The sequence below is a fragment of the Agelaius phoeniceus genome, chromosome 1, assembly GCF_051311805.1.
Source record: "Agelaius phoeniceus isolate bAgePho1 chromosome 1, bAgePho1.hap1, whole genome shotgun sequence".
In the NCBI taxonomy this organism is placed as follows: domain Eukaryota; kingdom Metazoa; phylum Chordata; class Aves; order Passeriformes; family Icteridae; genus Agelaius; species Agelaius phoeniceus.
Window position 1 is genome coordinate 52179518 of NC_135265.1, and position 17295 is coordinate 52196812.

A 17295-nucleotide genomic window follows, 5' to 3' on the forward strand; every position below is an offset into this window, starting at 1 on the left:
TAAATAAATTAAATTTCAGGAAATAGAAAGTTTTGCTAATTGCATTCATTTTGTAATTTAGAAAAATACTAAGCATATATTTAAAAATTGATTTTATCTCCATAATGCTTTTATGAAGTTCATAAATTGTGTACCTGCCAACATAAAGGCACACAGGTGAAACCCATTACATTTGTGTATTACTAAGGAAAATTACATTTTGATTGATGTATAAAATGAGCTTCATCTCCTAAAATGAAATATTTACAGTGAGTCTACTAAATACCCTGCTAGTTTGCTTATAATGTCAACCTTTTAAAAATAATTAATAGTACATGAAACTGAGTTTATTGATTAAGAGTGAGACTACCCAGGAAATAAAGGAAAATTACCTCTGTAAGGTTGAAATACCAACAGTTCTCAATTCCAAGCATGATATTAGAAAGGAAGGCTGAAAAATGCTAAATATTTTAATAGACATGCACAGACTATCAGGATTAAATTCTCTATTAATTTTTTTCAATATTTTTCTGATTTTTTTTTGTATTGCATTGTATTTTTCTGTGTTTATGAGCATAATATATATTCTTGAAGGATAACTGAGGGTTTCTTATTTTCATTTTCCTATGTAAAGAAAGCAAGTCCAGTTTTGATGTTTGAGTTTCATTTTTTAAATTGTGATTTGGCTTTCTGTATGAATGATTTAATCTCTTCACAGATTTATAACCAGCATTCTGAATTTCTTGGTTTTCTAATAGCAAAAATCTTGCTGTTCAGATCAAAAGTTTGTGATCACAGTTACTTGTTCCCACACACAAAAAAAGATTAAAAAAGAAAAGGAAACAAAAGAGGATGAAATACATATAAGAATTATAAAATGGTCAATTTAATGAATTTCTTCATAAGCATATTTAAACAAAGAAAACTGAGAAACCCATGGACTTTGTATGGCAAGCAATATTTCTCTAATAAAATTCATTAGTTTTTTTTTAAATTGTAGCCTGTTCCCCATCCTCTTTTCTTTTTTTTTTTTTTCTTTTTTCAGTGTGAGTCCTTTAAATGTTGTGTTGCCACTGTGTTTCTCTTCAGTACCTCCAGCTTCCCTATTGCTGAGATCAGCTGCTGGTACTCCCTTGATAATATCCTAAGATGCCATTGAGAGCTGCCCTGAAGAATAGCTGCTCTACCTTTAACTTAATTTAGCTGCTCTGCCTTTAACTTACATTTTTGTTATTTGCTCTGTTGTGCTGCATCCAAAGAGAGGCCTGGGAAGGAAGTTGTGAGTTTGGGTCCAGGATTCAGGCAGGAAGGTGTACAGTCAGTATTGTTCTATTTTATGTCACTGTAGGGAAAATGGACTCACAAGTAGAAGGATAGATCAGCATATTTCATCCTCCCACCATACCCCCATTATGCCCAGAACACATTTTTTTCAACCAGAAACTCAGCTAAAGGAAATGACCCCTCCACTGGTCCCTGATTTCTCTGGGATGAGACTGAAGCACTGTTTTGATATCATAAGGAAATCTCACTGCAGTAATCAATATTTTAGAATGACTTATACCTGAAATTTGTGAGGAAAGAGCAAAACTTGGGAAAGCTGTATTGGGATTCAAGGCAAGAATTGTATCACAGGAACAGGTTGCACAAATAACACCCTTATTCTCTGCTTGTAAAAGCTGACAATGATGATTGCTTCAGCCTTGCAAAACATTGAACAAATACAGCCTTGAGGCCCTCATAATTTAGGCCAACTTTCTTTTCTGAGAGAGGTCAGTGACACAGATTTTAACTGTCTTTTGTAATGTCTTTTATTTACAAAGTGTTGACAGCTCTATTTTGAACAGAGCAGACCAAGGCAATAACAAAGTAGTTCCAGAAAATCTCACCTTACATGCTACTAATGCTTCAGGTTTTGTAGGTGATGGATTGCCTTTTTAATCTCAGTCCCTTTTCTTTATTTTTGCAATACACATCTAAGATACAAAAGTATCTGTTGTGGAAGTCACTGGTCATAACTAATTTCCACAGATTAAAATTGTCATTCTCAGTCAGAGTGATTTTTTAAAATAAAATTTGAGATTTTAATTGCAAACTGAAAAAAAAAAAAATTTAACAGTGACATGATGAGTTCTTTCAATTCTGATGAAAATTCTTCTGTGTAACAAGTTGTTTCAGTTCTGACAATAACCACGTTTTTACAGATTTATATATTGTCATATATATTCTCTTTTGAAATGTGTTTGCCCATTCCTGCTAACTAATCCTAACAGAATCCTTCACATGGGGACAGGTATTTAGCTCATCCTTTTACAATATTACTCTGGAAAATTTCTGTGACCTGTCTATTAACCCATCTGCTATAAACTTCTTTGTTAGTGTTCACCTGGATAAATGACAATTTCTAAGCCCAAATAATTACCTTTGACAGACATGAAGGTGAGAATCAACAGTGTACAACAAATGATTCTGTGAAAAGGCAGACTATCATGCTGAATGCTATTACCAGCACTTTATCACAACTCTCTCTTTATAATCACACATAATGAGGTTATTTTTAAGATTTGGACTTGGGACTTTTTTAGTCCAACAGAATGGGCATAATCCCCAGCTCCTAACAAATGCTTTAGGTTCAGATCACAGTGTTCCCTCTGGACAATAAGATCAATAAGATAATGATGTTCTCTTGGTTGATTCTGAAATTATTATATTTTTTAGTCCAGTAGAGATCATTGTGGCCATCTTAGCCTCCTGCACTTGCGCCACAACAACCCCAGGAAGTGCTGCAGGCTGGGGCAGAGTGGCTGCAAAGTTGCCTGGCAGAAAAGGACCTGGGGATGCTGGTTGACAGCAGCAGAACATGAACCAGTGTGTGTCCAGGTGTCCAAGCAGGCCAATGGCATGCCTTGAAAACCTCCAGTTCCAGGACCCTCAACTTAGGAAGGATGTTGAGATGCTGGAGCATGTCCAGAGAAGGGCAACAAGGTTGGGGAAGGGTCTGGAACACAAGACCTGTGAGGAGCAACTGAGGCAGTGGGGGCTTTTAGCCTGGAGAAAAGGAGGCTCAGGGGAGACCTCATCGTTCTCTACAACTGCCTGAAAGAAGGTTTTGGCCAGGTGGAGGTTGGCCTCTTCTTCCAGTCAACTAGCAAGAGGGTGTGAGGACACAATCTCAAGTAGACACTAGGGGAGGTTCAGGTTGGACATCGAGAAAAATTTCTTCATGGAAGGATTGTCAAGCATGGAACAAAGTGGGCAAGGAGGAGGTCAAGTCACCAGTTCTTAGGTCCCTGGAGGTGCTCAAGAAAGGACTGGATGTGACACTTAGTGCTGTGGTCTAGTTGACAGGGTGGTGATCAGTCAAAGAATGGACTCAATGGTTTCAGAGGTCTTTTCCAACCTAAACGATTCCATGATAACACATGCCATATAATTAATTCCAAGGTTTCTGTCTGAATTTCAGCTACCTGTGGCTGAGCTGGGACTTAACTTGCAACTGAAAGTGTAAGTTGGTGTAAAGAATCTCTGCCTAATTGAATCTATTCTACTTCCCCCAATGATGTGCTCCTGTTACAAGTATCAATAAATGTATGCACAGTGTAAGTTGAAATGCTTTTGTATAGTGGTAAAGTTTTCCTTGAAGCATCTTGGAGGAGTGTTAAGCACTTTAAAGGTTTTTGAGAATTTTGAGACAATGCTTTTTGCTCAGGCAATTGAAATATATCTGCAAGGCAAGAGTAGTTCAAAGTTGCCAATATGAGGAGAGACAGGTGCCTTTTAAATTATTCATAGATCTCTGCTGGCTACCCATCTTTTTGCAGATGGGATTTTTGTTGTTGCTTTGTTGGGTACTTTTTCTTTCTCTCTTTCTTTATCCCTGATGGGTTTAATGCATTTATTGCGCTCTTAGCTCCATGAATAGATATGAGAAATGCAAAGGCAAAGCTTTAACTAGTAAGAGAACAAGAAGCATGTTCTGCTTTAACAGATTCTTTGTCTGTTTATCACTGACAGCTATCTTAGATTGTAAAGGTGCTTCCCAGGAAAGCTTTTTTTTTCTCTCGTGACTTCTCATTGATGACTTTGGTTCTTTGTGACAACAACCCAGACAACAATCAGAGGTAGAAGATCAGTTGCCCAAACCTGCAAAATCGTTTATTATTATATATTTGATCAGTCTGGTAAAAAAATTATTATTTTTTAGGAGAGAGGGCAACTAAGTGAATAGTTTGCTAACTATTAATTTTAGTTGTATTAATTTTAACCATGTGCCAGTAGAAATTACTTCACTTATTCTTATCACCAATGTTTCTTTCTCCTCTGTCTTTATAGGATTTATTTTATTCATCAGCTTTTCTTTAAAAAAAAATAGATTTTGCATTATAACAATATCTTTTTAACATCCTTGTGTTATTTCAGGTAAAAATACCTTCCAGAATTCTTTCTCCTTTCTCGTCTTGCTTTCTGCATAGTCTTCACCTCTTTATCTATTACATCTCCATGCATCCAGACAAAGAGATGGATCAACCTACTATAATGGCACATGATTCTGGCATCTGATGTCAAGTTTGAAAAAAAAATGCAAAGTCAATGTATATTAAAAAAAAGAAGATCTTGAAAATGAAAATCTCAGTCAAGAAAGGTACCATCCCAAGGTAGGGCTAAATACAGATGCTGTGCTGGAATGTGTGTGAGAGAATATGCACTTGTGAGAAAGGTGATCTATTGCAGCTTGCATTTGGTAATGATCAATAAAACAATCTTAGCTGTTGTTAGCTGGCTTCCCAGATCTGGCCTTCAGATGTTAGAATTTGAGATGGCTTGTGTTAGGATGGAGCTCAGAAAGTCTTGAAGGCCAGAAACCAGTTCAGCCAGGTGCTGAATTCCTCAATGTTAGGTTTTACAGTCAAATAGGTTCAGAAAAGCCATCTCTTAGCTCTGGAAAACTGGAAATGAATTCTCAGTAATTTTTCCACTGAAATACTACTTGGCCTAAAATTTTAGTGTCTTGAGCTGTTTCTTTTCTGTTCTTTTCATATTAGCTGGAGCCACAGAGAACAGAGGCATTCACACATAAACATTTCAGCATTCTATTAATCAACTTTAGTTTCCTCTCAGACTGCAGCCGGTAGTTACTGAGACTGTGTTTTGGTCAGTTAGTTTTTGGTTTTGTGGGTTTTTTTTAAGGAGTATAAAATAAAGGTCAGATGTGCCTTTATGTTTTGGGGTTTTTCCTTGCATGGAGACGGAGTGTTGTTATAACTTGGATTGGTACAGAGGCCAGTAAATACTCCCTATTCTATTAGAATAATCTTTTTATATTGTGTTCCTGGACCTGGGGACTGTAATACTGTATTTCACTGAGGAGCAAGAACAGAGAGCAAAACATCAGCATATGCACCAAAAATTTCAAAATAAACCTTTTATCTCTTCAGCACCTTCACATCATTATACTCTTTAAGTCTTCAGAATATATATCCTTCAAGGCAGTGGCTTACCCTGTCAGTATGCAATAAATTGGTTTTGCTGTCAAGATCTAGATTAGTACTGTGGTAGATATTCCAAGTTTTAACTTTTTTTTTTTTTTTAGTATTTCAACCTATAAGAAAATATAAATTATTAGAGACTGTGAAGAAATCTCCACTGGCCTGAGATTCAGCTTGTCCCCAGAACATTTTACCTAAAAAATGTTGTTGCTCCATAGCATTGCAAGTGATAGCAAAAACATCTACATGAACATTGTTGGGGGAGTAGGCAGTTAAGTAATTAAAACTATTTTATAATTATCCAGTCTTCTAACAAGCAGAGATTCATCATGAGTAAATGGAAAAAATCAGCTGTTACTCATACCTGACCTTGAGTGCAATTACCAGTTCACAAAGAGCAAAATTGTGTTGTGGGGCTTTTTTTAACACAATATCAAGTGTACTTGATATTGTGTTAAAAAAAAGTAAGTGCACTATTACATCTAGACAAGCTTCTCTCATAAGGGTTAGATTTTTTCTTTGATTTTATTTTCTTGCAAATATTTAAATCTAAGAGGTGTAATACTAATGGAGAAGAAGTATCTTTAAGACTACTCTTGACCTTGAATAATTTGAATGATAATCAAAATCCCTGGTTTTTCAGTATGAGACAGTCCTAATTTTAGATGCAAACTTTATCAAGTGTATTGCTGTATATGTTATATAATATTTAAAGCAATAGGCACAAGACAGCTCAGGTGGTTTAAGTCCAATTCCATGACTTTGTATGATATTATGTGGTCACAAGCAAACAGGATGGGCTGACCCTGGCTGAATGCCCACCTAAGTCACTCTATCCCTTTCCTCCTCAGTTGCACAGGAGAGAGAAAACCTAATGAGGGAGTCATGGCTTGAGATAAGGCCCAGGGAGATCAGTCACCATCACAAACAAAACCTGCACAGACTGGGTAAATTACCTATATTTATTACCAACCAAATCAGAGAAGGAAAATGAGAAGTGAAACCACCTTTCCCCTACCTCTCTTACTTCAAGGATTTTTTTTTTTCCCAATTCTCCACTTACTCTCCTGCAGCAGTGCAGGTAGGTGAGAAATGGGGGCTATGGTCAGAAGCTCACATATGAACTGCTCCAATGTGGGTCCCTCACGGGGTCGCAGCCTCCTTTGGGCACATTCACCTGCTCCAGGGTGGGTTCCACAGGCTGCTGGTGGATCTCTGCTCCACCATGGGTCTCCATGGGCTGTAGGGGAACAGCTGCTTCACCACAGTCTGCACCATGGACTGCAGGGGAATCCCTGCTGTGGTGCCTGAAGCACCTCTTTGCCCTCCTTCACTGACCTTGGTGTCTGCAGAGCTGCTCCTCTCTCATAGTCTCACTCTTCTCTGCCTGCAACTGCTCCTGTAAGGTAACTTTTTACCCATCTTAGATATATTATCCTGAAGCACTATCACTTGGCCTTGACCAGCAGCATGTCCATCTTGGAGCTGGCTGGCACTGTCTCCATCTGAGACAGAGGAAATTTCTGGCAGCTTCTCATAGAAGCTGCCTTTGTAAGTGTCCTGCTACCAAAACCTTGGCACCAAACCCAATACAGCAAATCATTTAATCCTTCAGTGCCTATGTTTTTTCATCCAACAACTGGAAATAAGTACTCCCTTTCTCCTGTTAATCTTGATTACTTAGGTTCTTATCCTAATAAGTGAGCTGTCTGTTGGTATGTTTTACAGTGTTGATCACATTTGGCCACAGACCTCAAGCAGAGATTTGAGCAGAAAAGAGACTTTTCATTAGAACTGTAACATTATCAAAAGATACTCCATACTGCTACTGCTATTCTTCACCTGTGTACCACAGTGTTTTCACTCCTTTGGGGACTTCAGTAGTTTCAAGTACAACAGATGCTGTCATATGTACCACCTGCCTGTAAATTTGAATTCAGATATGACAGCAAATCGTCTGTCCATCCCTATGTAAGTTCATGCAGTTGTCTACGTGCTCTTTCACCAAATTTGCATGTGCTAACTGTGGGACTCTACATGAAGTTTGGTTTTCCCAGATGAAAATATAGTCTAATATTCCAAGTTTTCATGAGTAAGCAAAAGCAATGTTTGATGGTTACCTTTCTTTCCTTGGATGTATAATGCATGACCTCTAAGGTAGTGAATACTTAGATTTCCATGTTAAAGCTTTGTGTACATTCAGTACATGAAGGTATGTATATTTTTAGAATTATGTCATGGCTGATTGTCACAGACATCTTTTCATTAAAAATCCTTTCTTAGGATTTTTCTTCCTGAGAAGCTGAGAGGCTTCAGAAACAAAATGTAAACAATGGTTATCTGCTGCTGTGGAATGCAACAGGTGCATCTGTGATTGGCCCATCTTGGATCTTTACAATTAATGGCCAATCACAGCCCAGTTAGCTTGGACTCTCTGTCCAAGACACAAACCTTTATTATTCATTCCTTTCTATTCTTAGCTTAGCTAGCCTTCTGAGATGAAACTTTTCCTTCTATTCCTTTTAGTATAGTTTTAATGTAATGTATATCATAAAATAATAAATCAAGCCTTCTGAACATGGAGTCAACATTCTCGTCTCTTCCCTTACCTGAAAACCCCTGTGAACACCGTCACAGCTGATAATCAGGAGCATTGTCAGAAAACCAAAAGCACTGTCATTCCCATTCAAATTAAATGAATTTTAAAATTAATTTATAGATTTGTATTTAGTCAATTAAAAAACCCACACTTTAATCAATAATGAAACTAAATCTTCCCCAAAATACTGAGAAACTAAAATTGCTTCTTTTCTTGTCTGAGACAAATCTAGTTTCCTCTGTGAAGCATGTCAGTAACGCTGTATTTTTCTTACATCTTGCCAGGTATTATGCCAACATGTAATCTAACTTCCAAACATTGTAAAAATGAACAGAAATCACTAGGTACATTATATATGACTGAAATTTATCTAAGAATAAATTAGGTGCACAAGGCCTCTTTACACTGCAATAGCTTTCTTCCACTTGAAGATTAACTTACACTGGGCAGATCCTTTTCTATGAAGTTTGTCTAAAGCAAGGCAGAGTCTAACCTCTGCTTTGCAAGGGTCTTATGTGCCTTGTATTTGAATGTTCATTCAGTTGTGCAGATTGATGCTGGTGAAGCTCTGCTATGGTCAGCAGAGTGACACTGTTTAAGCCAAGCGATCTGGGATCCTATACAAAAATTCTTCCAATGAATACTGGCAATAACTTTCCTAATGGATTCTAATTGAAGCAGAAAATGGAATTAATTAAACTGAACTGAAAGCCCATTATAATATTTGGTTTTCTTGAAGTTTTGTATAACCTATTAATTAATTAATTAATTTTTAATTGGCAAAGTTTCCTCTAGCATAAAACTTTTCTTTCAAGGGGAAGTCAATGTAAGTCTCTTCTTTTATGTGACTATCAATTTTTTCTCAAAGCACCATCCTTATTCATACTTGAGTGAAAGGTAAGCTGTGAAATCAATCTGTAGGGAACAAACCTTTTGGTTTTTTCTCCTTTTTGGTGTCCCTATTAGCAGTCTAAAATGTTAGCAATTTTGGGATCATGCAAGTGTGGTGTGTTCAGGAATCCATCTTACATGCATAATGCTTGAACATTTGTACTTATCCATTTTCTATTCCACCTCTACAGAATCATATTTATTTTTGTACAATTTACATAACATTTTCTTATATCTCGCTGAACTACAAAATCATTAACTGAAAGATTGTATTCTAGCTTTTTGAGTAAAAGACTTGTAGATTTTGATTGAATTGTAGAAAAGAAGGTTAGCACCCAGTGTTTTGGCTCTCAGAAAAAATTCACAGCAGATGGTGGACAGTACAGGGGATGTGAAGATCTCAGACAACTGGACTGCTAACATTTTCTTCTTCCAGCTGTATGTCCAGCCTCAGGGACATTCAAAAGACAGCTATTATCATTCATATCTAACTATAACCCTGATGTACTACTGCTAAATGGTAAAGGAATTCCTGCTCTGGGCCCCAAACAGAAAGAAAAAGAAGGGCAAGGTGAATCAGTAGGAATGGCATGAAGTATGAGAGAAGTATGTAGAAAGAACCCAATTAGGCCTGGAAAAGAGACAAAATGTCATATGCTAAATATGGGTTAGACATATGAGGAAGATTTCTCACATTATTCAAAACTTTTTTTGAAGCAGTTAGCTGCAGGAGAAATTCTGTCAAGAAGTAATACATGCAAGATAAGTAGCAACATAGCATATCTTAGGTACAAAAAGTTATGTTTCTAATTATAAATTTTTCAGGCAATATTAAAAACCAGTCCTATTCTCTCAGAAGGTTGCAGTTTATTCAAAGGGATGTCCTGAGTTCCGACACTGTTCCACAATATCATGTGCAGAAAGCTCTATGAGAATGTAGTTACAGCACAAGGTTAAAGACTGAGCTGAGACCTTCACATCAAACCTGAGGTAGAAGGGACTTTACACTCTGAAAATGGAAAGCACTGAGGACTTTCACAGCCACCATCACTTTTGAATGTTGCATAACAAATATAGGAAGAAGCCCAATCTGCTGTGAACTCAGCTGAGCATTTCCTTATCCCCTAGGAATGGGCTTTAGTCCACAGTGTGCAACAGAAAATGATGAAAAGACTGCTTTCACTAATATGATGACACAAGTCTACACATTAGTGAAATAATACTGGCTGCTTTCAGTCTTTAAGAGAGCTTCGAAAGAAACAGTACGAAGTAAGATCCTGGAATAAGCAAGGGTATTTATGTCAGCAGTGATTCTTTGACTGAAGGTAGATACATATATGAGACAATTAAGTGATCCAGTAAAATACCCATTGTTGCTGTTCTTTCAGGTGGGAGAGTATATGTAATTCTGACTAGCTGGAGCTGATGTGATCTATATTTCTATGCTACACAAAACTATGAACCAAAGGTACCCAAAAGCCAACTTCTGTGACTATATTATGGAAGGACTCTTGACAGACACGTGCACACATGGTAAATGGGTCACTAGTGTCTAATGACAACAGATGTTAGTTCTTTGCTTTCTTGCCACTGAAATGCAAAGTATACTTTCCCTTCAGCCTTATACAGTCAAAGCTGGCTGTAGCCCACAGGTCCTATTTAACTTGATACCATTCTCTGCAATTTTTTGCAAGGGAGTATAATCTTTTGCTTTCAAACCTCTCCCCAGCTAACAGGCAAGAAATCATTTGGTGGATATTCAGTTTTGTGATGTTGTGTTCATCTTCTGTGATCAAGTTATATTCTTTCTTCTTACTTTAAACAAAATCGTTTCAATTCATATGATATACAAGGTATTTTTTTCTTCTGTTCTTGTACAAAGCACTCCAGAAAAAAAACGCAAAGTGTAATCAAGTTGTGTAGGACTACATTAACAACTTTAATGTAAAAGGAGGCACAAAATGTGCAATAAATCACCTGGTTAAAGCCTGAAAACCGCTTTTTGTTTGTACATTTATTGATTTTTTTTTTCTCTAATCATGTCTAGCTCCTTTAATCATCAGTTGCTTGCTTGCCCTCTATTATCCAAAATCAACGTAATAGACTTCAGCTAAACAATAGTTGCAATTTATAGAGTGACAAGGAATGCCTTTTATCCACCAGAGAGATTCCTTCCAACTTCAAGAAAGGACAAACTATTCAGATGTTTTTCAGTCTTCATGAAAAAAATTGCCAAGCAAAAAGAAAACATTTCCCTATAAACCATCACTGAAACAGCCAGAGGGGGAAACAGTGATTGTTTCATGCTGATTTAGGTTGGTTTTGCTAAAGTAATTACATGAAGGGCAGAGTGGGCAGGATGTAAGGCAAAAGGTTATGATACTGTCATGGCCCAGAGTAAATGCATTCTCCTGAACTCCCCCACTCATGCTGCAACCTTCTTTATTTTATAACATGGAAAAGCAGCCCATGCATAAATTTTCTGGTGCAGACAGACCTGGTTAATGACAGATGAGATAGTTGCTAATTTCCACTGAGAAATGTTGATGAGTGTGTAAGGATGATCATTAGTACTGAATGTTAGGACTGCAACACGTCTTCAAGTCTGACTCAGCATCAAAGGCTAGTGTAGACTTGAGTACTTTCTGCTTGTGCATTTTTTCCATGTAGGCAGTCACACTGCATGATATTTAGAAAATTAGAGATGCTAACATGCTCACATTTCCCCTTATTCCTTTTCTTTTCTTACAAGCAAATGCTAGTTGAATAAAATGTCAAAGGTTTCATGTGTGGCTTTTAATATACATTTCTTGGTTTGTTGGTTTAGTTTTTTTTTGTTGTTTTTTTTTGTTTTTTTTTTTTTTTTTTTAAATAAAGCTGGTGTAAAAACAAAGTGAAAACCTACTCAGTATTTATTTCCTTCATTATTGTCCCTACATGTGTTGACTGACAAGCTGAGAGTGTGGGTGGGCAAAAGAAATTTTCACTAAAATATTTCTCCTAGAAATGCTTTTCTAAAATTTTTGAAACAACATTAAATAAAAATTATTCCCAGCAGTGCTCCAGGGTTGTTTGAATACCCCACTGATTATCATTCCCCAATATCTATTGTTTCATCATTACAGCATCAGGGAGAAATTAAATAGGTCTTGCCACGTATCTTATTCTATTATTTCCTTCATTTTATTTCACAGGTCATTTGCAATCTCTTGAATGTGAAAGGTAAAAATCATTATTGTGATTTTTAAGCAGAAGCATGGAAATAAGGTGTGAATGTGGATCAGAATCTTGAAAGACAACACTTTTTCCTTCTGATTGCTTTGGCAATTGCTACTTAAGGCTCTTCCTAAGTAATGCTGGCTTGCTTATGAACACAGTTTTTGGTAGTAGCTCTTAGGATCCTCATCTTTCAATTCCCACTGCATAGTGTACTGCCAGCAGAGAACTATGAAATGGTTTCTTCCCCAAAGAGCTTACACTGATTTAAATTGCGATTGATAGAATACTATCAACCCAAGTGCTTTCAACTTCTTTGGGTCTTATAGTAAGAAAACCAGATAAGAAAGGATAGGGAAGAAGCAGTATTTTATTCTGGAACTTTAAGGTGCAGACAAAGGTTTTTGTATAATGGAGACTGGAACAGACCAGCTTGTGGTCTTCAGATTTTCCTTTGGCTATTGATTCAGGAAAGGAGTAATTTGGCACCTGCTTTTCTGAGATAGCTCTATCTTGAAGGGGCCACCACCCTTGTATTTTTGTGTTTGTTGTCAGCCTGCAAAGAGTAGCTGATGTTATCAGGATTTGTGGTGTGGTTTTTTGCCCAATAGCAGTGTACAAGTGACTCAAAGTTTACACCACTGTTAGTCCAGTGATTAAGTGAATTCCAGAGTTAATTAATAGGCAGCTCATTCTCATATCAGAATGAGCAGAGTAGAGCATGTAGTGCCCTTTTAGTAGAACAAATGATACTATGTGTTGTCATTAAGGCATACAGTTTCTTGTTAAAACACTCTATAGAGAAAGAGAATAAATGATATATTGTAAATTGATATAACTAGAAGGACAGTCAACAGGAACAAACCATAATTAAATAACCACCTTTAAAATACACAGGATGTGGGAAATAGGATGATCCAGGTTAAACAATGTGTGAACATAATTTCCCAGAAAGTTATATATGCAAAATCAAACTTGGCAAAGTATATTTATATTTCTTAATAAGAAGAGAGGAAAATGTGTATTGAAAACTGACAGAGTAAAACCAACCATGAAATTTCATGAGTTTGAAGAAAAGCTACAAAAACCCACCAAACCAACAAACTATATTATTGAGCAGAAATGAAACAGAGTTCTAGCATTCAGCTAGAGATTTTCACCCACCTTACACACATGCAAAATCCAGTCCAGATAGGCTGCCCACCGAATCATCATTCTTGCCTCTTAGTATTGAGAGCTCTGCATTCTCATTCCATAGAGAATTTCATGGAACAAAAATCTCATGAGAAACAACAATATCGTGACAGTCTTCAAAGAGAAGTAGAGAAGTTATCTGAACAGAAAGAGAGGTGCTTAGATCTGGGTTCACACATGCATTTAGGACCCTAAAGAACATTGATTTCAATAGGGCTCTAATTCATAAATTTATTTATGAATGTCTATGTTAATTATTTCTATGAACTAAAGTCAAAGCTACATGCTGGTTAGGAATCCTGTATTTGGAGAAATATCCAAGTAGTCCAAGGCATCAAAGAGTTCCAGTTCAATTCTACATGCAGGAACAGGTGCAGTTACCATATCTCTACCAGACTGACTCAGTGATAGGTGAGACATGTCTCTCCAGGTCAGGTCTTTGGGCAGCTGGATATAGTATCTTACTTGATTGGCCAGAGTTTGGTGTGTTTGTATACTGAATTAGATCCTCAGAAGACACTTTTTCCCCTACTCTCTGAATTACAGTCCGGCTACCAAAACCCTAAAGTAGTACACTGATTTCATATGTCTCTATAAACCCTATTCCAAAGAGGCCTGTAAAATATAAATCCAGATTTGATACTGGTTAATACATGAGTGAGAAACAGGAAGAGTCAAGAGCCTCTTTGCCAGAGACAAAGTGCCATTCTCATACTACTGCTGGTGTGAAACTTCTGTGCAGACTGTGAAGCGTGAGAAAGGAAGTGATACCTGCACTATGATGGGCAGAATACATCAGTGTGGCACAGCAGTCTCAAGAGACTCTGATTGCCTCTGCCCCTGGTTCTCCTCTCCCTCACACTGCTCCAGGGTTACTGCAACCTGCACTGTTCTCATACAATTTCCAGATTTAACACCATAATTGTCTCTTTTCCTCTCACCAGGCTCCCTAGAGGATAAAAGCTCCACAGTCTCCACTGCCTCACATCCACTGGGCACTTTCATTTCAGAGATGACTACCCAGGAGCTGTTAGTGATTATAAGAACCATCCATGTTATGACTGCTGCCAGGTTCCCTTCTGGGCCAGAGTATTGAAAAGACATATTGTACACTCAGCAAGAAATTGCTGTTAGATCAGGATATACTTAGACCAATGTTTTGAGAGGGAATATTAAGAACTCAAGGCAATGGAAAACAAAGGTCTCCTTCCACCTCAGGAGGTAGAAAAGTACCAGAAGGTGGATATGAGGCTTTTGTAAGCTTTCAGTGTGTAAATTCTGCTGTCTGTGTCAAGGTTCTAGCTCTCTAGTATGCAATTTAAAGTCTCCTCTAGGTGCTTATAATTTAATTGTAAGGTGTTTCACAAACATCTTAGCAGGTGCAAAGAGGACGTGAAGTGATCCTTTTTTCCTCTCTCCTCAGCTGGAACATGAAGAAGGCACTTTATGATCCAATTAGTGCTTCCAGGAGCTCTCTAATTGCATTATAAAGCAACTAAAAAAAAAAAAAAAAAAAAAAAAAAAGGGGAAATTAGAAATTAGTTTTAAAGCCTGAAAAAAAGAAGTGATGTTTAACTATTTGCCCTCCTGGTAACTCAGCAGTGAGAGGACCCAGAATCCTTATACACCTCATTTTGTCTGTAATTTCCACATATGTGAAATGCATTCCATTGTCCAGAGCTCTGGAGAGTGGAGCATCCTTTATTAGGTTGCAATCAGAGCTTGAAGTGTGATGGGAAGCTTCTGCACCCCAAGGAGCTTGTGAAATTAACTCATGTTGTTCATTCAAGGAAACTGCAACTGTGCTGCTCTATCTGTGGCCATTTTAGCCTGCTAAATATCTGTTCTATTGAGTTTTTATACCAAGCTCATTGGCACAGTGTCTGAGAGGTATTATATATAATGAGCTATAACATGCTTTCAACTTCAAAGCTCAGCCTCTGTGTAATAATTATCACATCACTTCCCATAACTCTCACATATTTTACTTACTGAGTGGGTGGGAAGAAGATACTGAAATAATATTTAGACTTATGTAGTGCTTTTCAGCTGTAGATAACAAAATATTTTCTGTTGGCAGCTAAGCATTATCATCTCCACTGTGAAGATGGAAAAGACTAAAAAGCAAATAACAGAGATATGAATAAAACCCCAGCTTCTGATCTTTGGTGTACGGCCCTTCCTATTCATTCAATTAGTGCAGCTCCCAAGTGCTTTTCTTCATTAGCTGACAAAAGTTACAGGACTTTTATCCTCTTTCCAATAAAGGAATGAAATGTGCAAGAGCAAAACACTTGAATATGTCTGTTATATCTCATATCTGACAGTAACATTTGCTTTCCCTTACACCCACCTGCAGCTGAGCAGAATAATACCAGCCCTGCATTTTCTGTTTCCATCCATCCATCCTTTTTTTTTTTTTTGTAGCTGGGATTAAATGCTGCCCCATGCTGCAAAAAAAGGAAGAGTAGCAAGACTCTGAGATGAGGTTACACTGTAAGCAGGGTACTCTACCCATCCCCTCTGACAGAGGCTAACAAAACCAAAGGTGGCCTTTAAGCACCTATGTATCCTTGAAATTACTCTGAAAGGGGCATCAATCTAATTTAAATAGGAAGCAGTGCTTTTCAAAATTCAGGCATTATGTTACCTGAACCCAGTCCTCCTCTTCCTGGTAAATTTGCACTCATATTTAGGAGAGCCTTTTGTTGCATGGTACTGTATGCTGGGAACCTCCTCTCCGTCTGGATAGCAGGGACTGACTGTCTTTCTGTATTGCAATAATAGGAGAGAAGGGCGGCACCTCTGGGAAGAAAAATTCATTGTCAGGTGCCATTTCAGGAAAAGGGTAAGGGGCAGCTGACAGCTTTCATCTTCTGTGCTGATTTAGTATGTCACACTCCTATGCACTGCCATACCTATGCACACACTGCTTTGAGTGAAGCCACTGATAATGCACAGAAAGTTATCAAGAGATTTTACCAGAATACTCTTTTTTTTTCTTTTTTTTCTTTTTCTTTTTTACTTTGTTTCTGCAAAACTTCACCCCTGCTTTGTCTTATCTGAATTTCAACCCAAAATTCGCTCATACTCAGAGCTCAAAACCAAGATTAGTCCACAAAACAAAGAATGTTTCTCACATTAAAACTCCTTTGATCCAAAAAACAGTGCATCATCTTGTTTCAGATTCTTTCATGGCAGGATCCCAATTTCTGGTATAAAATTCATGGGCCTTAATAAATCTTCCACAGTAATGGTCTGAATTTAGGAGTTTAACAAACACACTGAGTTTTAGGTTTTATTACAAACATTTCATATAATTAGCATGAACAGATGGCATATGATTCTACCATTAATCATTTGTGTGCAACCAAAATACAGTAATGTCAGTATCTCCCAGAATGCTTCTTTGAAAAAAATACCTGGCTGCAATCCTGATTTCTCTTGTACCCTTCAGACTCCATGACTGTAGTAAAATTACTTCTGATTTATCACAGAATTGAACAATGGTAGAATGAAGCCTTTTTCATTATGCAAACTATCCTCAGTAATTTCAAGACTTACACTGGGTTTTATGCAATGTATAATCAGTTAAAAAAACAACTTCCCTGTGTAGGACAAAAAGGAGGAATATTAATGGTGAAAATCTTTCAAAGCATTTCTGGAAACAATACCCTTATGTATAAAAGGAGTCTTTTTTTGGCATCTCTATGTGGTAGTGTTTTCAATTCCAATAGCTATAATAAGAAAAAAAAATCTGCCCTATTTGTCAATCTGTCAGGAAATATATTTCAGCTTCAAGCATCATACTCCTGGGGTTTATGGAAATCACAAAACATCTCATTCAGATGAAGAGGCTGAAGCTATAAGCAGTGCAATTAATATCTTCAATTTCTGCCTTCAGCATGAAAAGAAGCTCAAAAGCTTTTT

At 37.2% G+C, this 17295-nt stretch overlaps 1 long non-coding RNA gene across 1 annotated transcript in view; it reads left to right on the forward strand.

Moving 5' to 3' along the window:
• LOC143694143 (uncharacterized) overlaps positions 1-4628 on the forward strand; it is a 232992-nt gene extending 228364 nt beyond the window's left edge. The window contains exons 4-5 of the long non-coding RNA XR_013182417.1: positions 3443-3483; positions 4399-4628. This is a non-coding gene — a long non-coding RNA (uncharacterized LOC143694143). The remainder of the gene's footprint in view (positions 1-3442; positions 3484-4398) is intronic.
• Positions 4629-17295: the final 12667 nt, after the last annotated feature.